Consider the following 8732-nt stretch of genomic DNA (forward strand, 5'->3'; position numbering starts at 1 on the left):
AACTTTCAAATGTAGTAAGTATACTCAAAAATCTTTTGTCTAGTGAAAAACACCCAACTGAAATATTGGATGTTATAATCAAAAATTATTAATTAATAATTATAAAAACGTAAAAAATGCTTTTTATCGAATCCGAAATCTTGATTTTACCTAAAATATTGAGAAATTTACTTCCAAGAAAGCTAAAAAATTTGATTTATATTTAAATATTAAGTATCAAGTCTTTGTAGAAGAACTAATTTTTAAACTTTTCATTTTAAGAGATTTATGTCAAGTTACGTAGCAAATCTGTGCGGTGCTTCTAAACACGTCTATAAGATCGTGACAGGCGACGAATCATCTATTTGTTTACCAGAAGTGTTAAAAAAAATCAAGGAAACCAATCGCAGAAGACGAATGCGAGCTCTCACACATCAGGTTAAAATAAAAACGTTTTTAAATAGTTAAAACATCGTATTGATGGATCATCCGCCGTACAGTTTTTGTTTGGCACCCAATGAATTCTTGTTATTCCCGCAGATCAAAAATAAATGTCGAGGTCAACGTTTTAGTTCACGGGAAGAAGCGATTAATGCATACAAATAACATGTTTTCAATTGGAAAGGGGACAATTGGTTCAACCGTATAGATCTTAATGGAGAATATTTTAAAAACTAATATCCAATTATAAATATTAATTTTTATTTGTCTATCTGTAAACTTAGTAGCAACCTTCGTAATAGATTGAATACTGAAGTCTTAGGCACTTATTTTCTACTAAGGAAGAAATTCTTCATCATTTCTTCATAAAATTTTGAGATCTAGTCGGGCGTTTATTATATTGCAACATATTAACGTTGGTAGCGTTAGAAAAGTGAAATTTTCTTCTTTTGAATGTTGTGAAGACGCTTTTTCAAAAACAGATTTTTTTTAATCAAAAAATCAAGAGGACATTGATTTCATCATAATTGAATCGAATTAAACCTGAATCGGAGTAAAGTTTTACTTTGATCCAACTAATGATATAAAAGTTGTAAAAAAAAAAACAGATTTTTAATCATTAATTTGTGTTTTATATTCGTTTCAATCTGACCGACTGAAATGCTTGCCTGGTCTATATCGTCAATTTATTAAAGCAAATGGAAATAAAATCAGAAACTCCACACATCGCATCGGTGCATGATTGACGTATTTTCTATGGTCTTTCAATGGGGTATTCGAAACTGAACAGAATAAGGGTAGTAGGTATAATAAAACGATTTTATAGAAGATACACAAGATATGACAGGGTTGGGTTCAGAATTAATGCTTATGGAAATATATTTCTTTATCGTAGACTTTGATAGATAAAAAATCGATGCAACTAATTGATCGTTTCATTATATCATATTTGTGTAGTGAAATATTTAATTTAGCAACTCTGCAACTTATTTTACAAATAATGAAGAAACATTATTTGAATGAGGATGTTTCCATAAGTACATAACTTACAGAAGCAGAAAAAATTTTGGAAAGTGCCGATTTTTTTTTATTTAGTCTCCTAGCAATACGTCAACTTCTTCAACTCGCCTGAAAAATGTATTTTCTTGAGATCTGCAAAGTACGCCTTCGTGGCGGCGAACTCCTCATTCGACTCAAATATATGACCGTCTAGTGACTTTTCCAAGATTGGAAATGAAAAGAAGTCACGCGAGGACAAATCTGGAAAATGAGGTGCGTATGGTAGCAGTTATTAGCCCAAGTCGACCAATTTGTCCGTAGCTAGGGAGACGGAGGTATGAACCGGTGTGGTATCATTGTGAAGGAGATTTTTTCCCTTCAATTTGGCGTTGAGTCGGAATTGAATCAGCCCTCCGATCGTTATTTACCATTCTTCTTGCTGAAAACGGTGGCCATCACTTTTCCGCTCTGGGAGCACGCTCGTCGGTCAACTATACTTTGATCTCTGGTGTGTACCAGTGGGTCCATGATTTCTCAACAGACATAAAACTACTGAAACTCCCTGGGAATGCGTATAACCAATATCAAAGATTATTATGAAGCGGTCTCATTAATACGATTATTATCCGGAGTGGACCAACGAGGCATTTTTCTCATGCCCAAAATTTCATGCAGGATAAGACCTCTTGTCCTTTTGGAATGCCTACGGTCTCAGCCATCTAGCGCATCTTCAATCAGCGGTCTGCCAATACAATATTGTTGATTTTTATCACGTTATCCTTCGTGGTAGCTGTATTTGGATCACCTGGCGTTGGCTCATCAAAAACCTAAGAGCGATCCTACATTGGTAAATTTTGTTTTGATATTTACTTAGTAGAAATTTATGAAATTATATTTTAGGTAGAAAAAATTACATATACTAAATTAATAATAATTAATAACGGGCACCTACAAGGTGGATTTAAAGCAATAAAGAGATAATATAAAGTTGCTTTATTTATTGGATGTAATAGAGGTAGTTGGCGATAAAAAACATTTAAAATAAAAATCCGGCCAGTTATTCTATAAAAATTCTAAGTCATGTCACCTCTTTATGACTAAAGTGAGTTGTGAACGAAAAAAAAAACATTTTTTTTTTCAAATTCACAAAATCATTTTCTGATTTTAGCAAGGGGATGCCACTGAAGGCAGCAAGTATCCTTTGTAATTTTCTCAACGAATTTTTGTTTCTCCAAGTGAGAATAGAACGACTATAAATACATAATGGTAACTTATTGGGACACCCTTTATATACTTAATCTACACATCTCTTTTTTTAGAGCACATAATAATTTCAAAACATATTTCCCTTGAAATCAGTGCATTGATCATTTATCAACTCTATATTATGCAAATGGATCTTTCATTTCATTTACTCTGGAATTTTCGACTCATTCTGATAAAAATCGCTTCTACAATTTCAAATAAATATAAAACATGAATCATTAGAAATCCCTGCATATTACAAAGAGAAAGAAAAGCAAATGCTTAGGAAACATATGTGAAAAGTATTCGGTTCGTTCGGTTAATGAACTTACTGGAATCGTTAACAAAAATGTTGCTATTAACACTTGTATTATAAACAAATAAATTCGCCGTTCTGTCAAACGAAAACATATTCACAAAATTTATAGTACGATATCTCTTTTATCTTGCATTAACGATTAAACCAGAAATTTATAATTTCTACTCTGCGTATTTTAGAGAACAACAAACTTTTCTCGTTACGTAGTAAACTTTCCTAATAAATCTGAATTCTTCCCTATTTAACATTTGGAGTGAAAACCCAGGAAAGTTAGGACGAGATATTTTATTTCAGCTTTAACAAGTTTGTTGTAATTCATTAATTTATTGGAATTTTATTGCAGAAGATATAAGTGGTAACACTGTTCTAGATGAAAATTGGCCCAATCTTGAAGATTCGTATGTAAAATGACCTGTTTTCCTCTGATTATAAGGGACATCCCCTACTTATTTATCACATACTTCCTATTTTTCTCAATTTTTAGCCGTTAAACAATATTACTATATAAAAGTATAATATACACTCGTGGTCAAAAATAGCGCACCACCCCGATTTCTGAAATCATTTTTTTGTTTAATAAATTCAAATTAATACTGCCATTGTTTAAATTCTTTTCAATCATTTTGACGCAATAATAATAAATGTGTAGTAGTTTTGAGTGATTTTTAATGAGTAAAAAATTGAAAATAAAAACATTGCAATAAAACCAAATTTTCTTGAAAATTAAACTTGCATTCTAAACAATAATGTTCCCAGTAGCGTATATTTCCGCCTCTGGATGTAATTGTTGCTAAGATTCTCCTGGGCATGCTTTCAATTGTATCACTTCTTGAGGTATGTTCTCCCATTCCTCGAATGCCACTTGCTCAAGCTTATTTAAATTTTGAGGAGATTGATTTCGACGACGAATGCGACGTTTTAAAATGTCCCAGACATGCTCGATAGGATTCATATTAGGACTTCTTGGTGGCCAGTTCGGGGTATGAATTCCTACTTCGTTTAGGTAATTGATATTATTGCATGATAATGGTCTACCATTATCATGCATAAAACGAAAATCATCACCAATAAATAGCCCAAACGGAACGACGTGATTTTCAAGAATGTCAGTTATGTATGTTGCTGCCTAAGGGCGGGTCTAGGAAGAGAGACTAATTCTGCGCGGGCATCAAAACAAATTCCTCCCCAAAACATGATAGGCCCTCTTTGGAACGTCTCCCTGGGAATAATACAAGACTGCGCAAATCTTTCTCCTCGCCGTCTTCCAATTTGATTACGTTCATCTGAACTTCTTAAACTGATTCTTGTCTCATCAGGCATCAACTTGGCACCAATTTTATAAATTCCAATCTAAATGTTGCCTTGCAAATCTTAGTTTACCAAAGGTGCCTGGAAAGCTCTTCTGTTGTGTAGACCAGCAATCTGAAGTTGTCTTATTGATCTATCAGAGATATTTACATTTCGGACTTTTCGTAAAAGGCTGTTGAGCTCGACATTTGTCATTGACCGATTTCTTAACGAATTTAATTGCAAAAAACGGTCATCTCGAGGTGTTGAAACGTCTTTGTCCAGAATGTCCTAGAATGTGAACCGGTCTCTCGAAATCTTTGCATCAATCTGCCAATGGTTGTGTGGTGTACGCCAAACAAATTTGGCACTTCACGATAACTTTGTCCCTGTCTAACTAACTCGGCTATTCTTTCAGCTTCGCATTCACTTAACTGTCTAACTGCCTATTCATTTTTAGTTTAACTAGTCTCGACTTTAACACACCTTGATTGACTTCAATTACTGCTGTTCACAAGTTGGTACAACAATAGAATGAAAGAAACATTAAAATATGCCTAAAATTAATATTTTAAAAAACAGTTATTTTCTGATAAGAAATTTTACTATATGTAAACTAACTAACTAACATTTAAGATACTTTAATTTTTTGTGATAGAAAAAAAAGAAACCCAAAAGATTAACATTTTAGGTTTTGATATTGAAATAAAGGGTGGTGCGTTATTTATGGCCACGAGTAGAAATCGGTAAAATAGAAATCACAAAACGGCTTGACCGATTCTCATGAAATTTTGTGTGCATATCGGGTAGGTTTGAGAATCGAAAAACATCTATTTTACATCCCCCTAAATGTAAAGGGTAGTCCACCCCTAATTTTTTTTTATTTTTCAGATAAAATTTTTATTTTTTTATGATACTGCATTAGAATATACATGCCACCACACCATTTACAATTGAAGGTTGGATTTCCGATTATTCTGCTTCGTAACTTGAGCCCACCTCGGCTGTGTAATGGCACACGATTAGTCATTAAAAAATTAATGAAAAACGTTATTGAAACCATCATTTGGAATGGAAAGTGTCAAGACGAAAATGTTTTGCTGCCACGAATCCCTTTCATTCCTACAGATGTGCCAATTGAATTCAAATGCACTCAATTCCTAATTAGATTGGCATTCGCTATGACAAACAATACGGCACAAGGCCAGACATTGTCTGAATGTGGCTTAAATTTGGAAACACCATGCTTTTTCAACGGACAACTATATGTGACATGTTTTCGCGAGGGAAAATCAGTTTGTTTGTGTTAGCCAAAGACGTACTAACCAAGAATATTGTACATACTAGTGCACTGAGAAATTAATCTTTTTTTTTAACTGACATTATTAATACATAATAAAAATATGAATAATTATTTTTGATGTTTAGATAGCGATTGGAGTTGTATTTTAAGATAAATTTGTTATTTTAATAAAGATTAAATTATTAACCTAAAGAAGGCATATTTTCATTATGTACATCCCTACACACTACACAATTAGTTATTTGTATTGAACTAGAAAAATATTTCGTAAATATAATTTATATGGTAGAACAACGTTTGCAGGGTCAGCTAGTAAAAATATAAAGAAACAGTTAGGTATATCCACTGCACGTGGAGGAATTTACTTAAAATTTGTTGTTCTAGTTACGGCCCTGCAATCAGGATTCACAAAAAATTGCTGCTTCCTTTGTGAATGGGACAACCCAGCCCGAAACAAACTTTACATCATACATAACTGGCTTCTGTGAGAAAATTTTACCCTCTTGCCAGAATAATGTCGCCCACATCAAAATGCCACCTTTGCACAAACTTGGATTGATCAAGCAGTTAGTCAAAGCAATGAACAAGACAAGTGACGCATTTCAATGTTTGAAAACTAAATTTCCTCGTCTTAGCGAAGCTAAAACCAAGGAAGGAATTTTTGTGGGTCTCAAAATTTTTCCAAGATTCAACGTTTATTGAACACCTAAATTAAAAAGAAGAATGTGTGTAATCACTTTTTGGTAACCACAAAAGTGATGACTATGAAAATTTAGGAGCTATCTCCGATGAACTTACGAAACGGTTCCACCAAAATATAGCTAAGATGGAGAAGAGATTTTCAGGGAACTGGAATGCAAGCAAATTAGCGGAGTCGTTTTTTGGAACGAGACATCTGTACCTCGGGGTATAAAAGGAAAGCAAGCACCAAATAATGATACATATTTTTATTATTCATAATAATTGCCAGGTAAAATAGTTCTTTTCACCCCTTCAAATTAAATCAATGTCCATAAGTTTATATTATCATCGAAAAGTGTTAAAAATAAAAATACGGGTGATGGAAGAAAATGGTAGTTATATTTGGATTCAGAACATTGCAGCAAGATACAAAAAACGTTCTTTAAGTCATTTATGTTTTGACAAGTTAATAAATTGAACCATTTTTTTATAAGTCTCCAAGTTAATTATAAACTGATATTTATCTTTCCATTAATTATTTGATTAAGTTTATATTAATTGAACCTTTTCCCAGAAGTACGAATTCATTCTTAAATTCAATTAACGATTTAACTATCAACAGTATTTAACAGTATATTTCAAAACCCAAAATATTGCTGGTTTCCATGTTGCAATGTCTTAGTCTTTTTAAGCTTAAGAATTCTTAATATGAACTCATAAATCGCAAAATTTTTTTTTTTGGTCAAACTACGATTGAAGTATAAAAAAACTATTAAAAAGTTTTTAAAAACCAATCTTATATAATAAGTTTTAATCTCCAAAAAATAAATTTGAAATCAGAAAAATGCCAAGATAAATAAATTTCTATTAAACAGTATGTGTATAAGGAAAATTTTCATTCAAATTCAACAAAAACTTAGGGACTAACAGTTTATTAAAAAATGTAAGTTGTATATCATTGTTCGTGTCAATATGAGTGACCATGTATATTTGGAAAGATTTTGAATCTATATTTTCTATGTGTTTGTTTCAATTTTCAATATTTTTGACTAGTTCTGCACCCTGTACAATAACATAAATATTACTAGTATTTATCGTTGTCTAATTTTTCAAACCAAAAATCGATAACCATGTCTGTATATAGCCCGTATTGAAAATGTTTGTTTGAATTATTAATTCTCTTTAATATATATTCTTATTCATATAAATATTTTACCATAAACTTAAAGTATAATAATTAGTCAAATTTTCCTACTTGTTTATCGAAATTCCTAAAAATTATAGGTTTGAAACAACTGAATCAACTTTTGGTGGAATTCATTTGGAAAAAATACACAAAGACAGAGGCAGTTGGGATAAACTGTTAGTATATATAGAAGGTTTTGTAAAAATGAAACAAACATTTAAATACTATGAACTATCCGCAATTAAACAATGATATAAGCAATTTTCAAGAACTAAATTTCATCATCATTTCAATGGAAACTTTAGTGAGTAATAAATAAAATGGATGATTCAAAATATGTCTCAATAACTCAATAACACGGTAGATCGAACATTAGTAATAAGAAATAAACAAAAACACAACTCTACCCAAAATTATATTAATAGCAACAGAACACAAAAAAGTCAAAATCCGTTACTTGTTCTTTAACGTTCAGATTTCTAACCAAAAAACAAGTATAGTAACCGGCGAATCGTGCTATAAAAAAAGTCAAAACTTTAATGTGGAAATAAATAGAAACTACGTCAACTAACGATGATATCAGAGCGGCATTAAGTTTCTTTGTAGAGTTTATATGATGTTTCATTGATACAATGATTTAAAACTTACCTTGGACACCAAAAATATCCCGTATAAAATGATCACTTATTCAGTATTCACAATAAACGTGCACGACATACAACTTTTATTCAACTAAAACGCGCACGATCAAGAATCAAGATGGCGAAAGCCCCTCCGATAGCACCGACTAGAATTATAAGCTATCATTGGTCGATTTGATTTAGGACGCTTTGGCATTACCAACTTGCAGAAATGTTAACCCAGTCTAACCCTTGCTGTTGCCATATTTATAAATTTTTACTGGAAAATGGTATACGTATAAACAATTACTTGAAATATTGACATACATAAACAACAAAATTTTTAATGAATATCGAAGCTAAAAATGTGTAGTATCTATAATAATGTAAATTAAATGTAAAAACAGTTGAAAAAATTGAAATCATAGAATATATGTATTTATATAATTAAATTACTGTAATTTATTTTGTTACACAAAATTGTATAAAAGAAATATATGAAAGAATATCCATCAAAGGTAGAACCTACTTATTAATTCAAAAATTGGTCGAATGATTACAGTTAGGATACATCGAAGTAGTCATTACATAAATATATGTTCTTTCTAACGGTATTAACAAAATAAACCATGAAATGTCTATAGAATACATTAATTTAGTTTCTTGAATTGT

At 31.5% G+C, this 8732-nt stretch overlaps 1 protein-coding gene across 2 annotated transcripts in view; it reads right to left on the reverse strand.

Annotated features, from left to right (window-relative positions):
* Positions 1-8248, reverse strand: part of LOC130902757 (cell surface glycoprotein 1-like) — a 168481-nt gene extending 160233 nt beyond the window's left edge. Inside the window, exon 1 of one of the 2 annotated variants that reach the window (XM_057815033.1) lies at positions 8089-8248. The gene's annotated coding sequence lies outside the window, so the exon portion shown is untranslated. The remainder of the gene's footprint in view (positions 1-8088) is intronic. The other variant, XM_057815031.1, reaches the window with a different exon arrangement.
* Positions 8249-8732: the final 484 nt, after the last annotated feature.

The sequence above is a fragment of the Diorhabda carinulata genome, chromosome X (assembly GCF_026250575.1).
Source record: "Diorhabda carinulata isolate Delta chromosome X, icDioCari1.1, whole genome shotgun sequence".
In the NCBI taxonomy this organism is placed as follows: Eukaryota; Metazoa; Arthropoda; class Insecta; order Coleoptera; family Chrysomelidae; genus Diorhabda; species Diorhabda carinulata.